Raw genomic sequence first — 1,260 nt, 5'->3', positions numbered from 1 at the left:
TGGGACTTGAACCGTGGTTGGCCATGAGGGAAACCACACCACCTGCTGGGCTGAGTATATTCTTTTTAATCTCCCAAAGGGGGTGCACCATTCCTAGATGTACTACAATAGCAGGTTGATGCATATAGTGGATGGAGCAAGATCCCATTCCATCTCCCTAATCAAAAACCCATGTACTATATTATCCTTGGATAGAAGACATATCAGATATTAAACTGATACGAACAGATATTACACTGTATCTTACTCAAATGGTTGAGAATCAATAAGATATTTGGGGGGGGTTAGTACATGGCATGGTGGTAAAAGGTGCTGGACTCCTATATGGTTGGCCACAGTTCAAGTCCTGGACTTGGCAGTTGCTTTCTCAACTGCCCGAGATCACAAGAGAAGAATGGAGGAGAAGGGATTGCAGCATGGCCATTCCCCTTTAGGGGGGGTCATTTATTGCTTTCTGTCTCTCTGTCTCTTTCTGTCTTTCTGGTAAGTGCATGCACCCTATAGCAAAAACCTCTCCAAAAATTATTATTATTATTTTAAAAAATCATAAGCTAGCAATAAGACATTTTTTCTTTCTTTTTGTTCTCTCTCTAAGTTTTTCCAATATTGTGAGTGCACTCATCAGAGTGGCAGAAAGAAGGAAAGTGAGAAATCAACCTTCAGAGGGGATGGACACACTATAATCTCTTCTCCTCTGCTCTCTGGGATCTTGGACATACACAAACACAATGTGCCTGGCATAATTTTCAAGCTGCCAGGTCTGGAACTCAAACTGTGGTTGACCTTATGGGAGTCCAGTGCCTTAATTACCACACCACCTGCTGTCCCTAACACTTCTATTTTTAGCCACTACATGAATGAATTGCAAATTAGCTTGTCAACAAAGCAAACACAGTACTGTCTTGGTTCTGGGATATGTTTGTTTTTGTTTTTGTTTTTGTTTTTGTTTGACTTTCAGGTGACCTCATATAAACATTCTAGTTTTCATTTTCTGTGAACATTTTCTGCTGGAATCTCAGACTCACCTGGATGAAGACTCTGAAAATATGTTCTTTCTGCAAGTGTCCTCATTCCTTTACAGAAGTCTAAATAATAGGGACTGAAGCTCTCTCCCATACAGGACAGAAGGATGGAGTGAAGTTTGAGTATCTTAACCCAACTTGGGATTCCTAAAGCAATAACCACATCCCAGTCAACTCATGTCTGCAAACTCTGATGAAAATAGGAGAGACATTTAAAAGTACCTTTATCTTCTCATTT

At 40.3% G+C, this 1,260-nt stretch overlaps 1 non-coding gene across 1 annotated transcript; it reads right to left on the bottom strand.

Moving 5' to 3' along the window:
* Positions 1-77: 77 nt before the first annotated feature.
* Positions 78-267, bottom strand: LOC114006342 (U2 spliceosomal RNA). The gene has a single exon (XR_003548075.1). It is a non-coding gene; the product is annotated as a U2 spliceosomal RNA (small nuclear RNA).
* Positions 268-1,260: the final 993 nt, after the last annotated feature.

Source organism: Tupaia chinensis, unplaced genomic scaffold, assembly GCF_000334495.1.
Source record: "Tupaia chinensis unplaced genomic scaffold, TupChi_1.0 Scaffold147133_1, whole genome shotgun sequence".
In the NCBI taxonomy this organism is placed as follows: Eukaryota; Metazoa; Chordata; class Mammalia; order Scandentia; family Tupaiidae; genus Tupaia; species Tupaia belangeri.
Note: the sequence above shows the minus strand (reverse complement) of the source record. Positions and strands in the feature narration are given on the sequence as shown.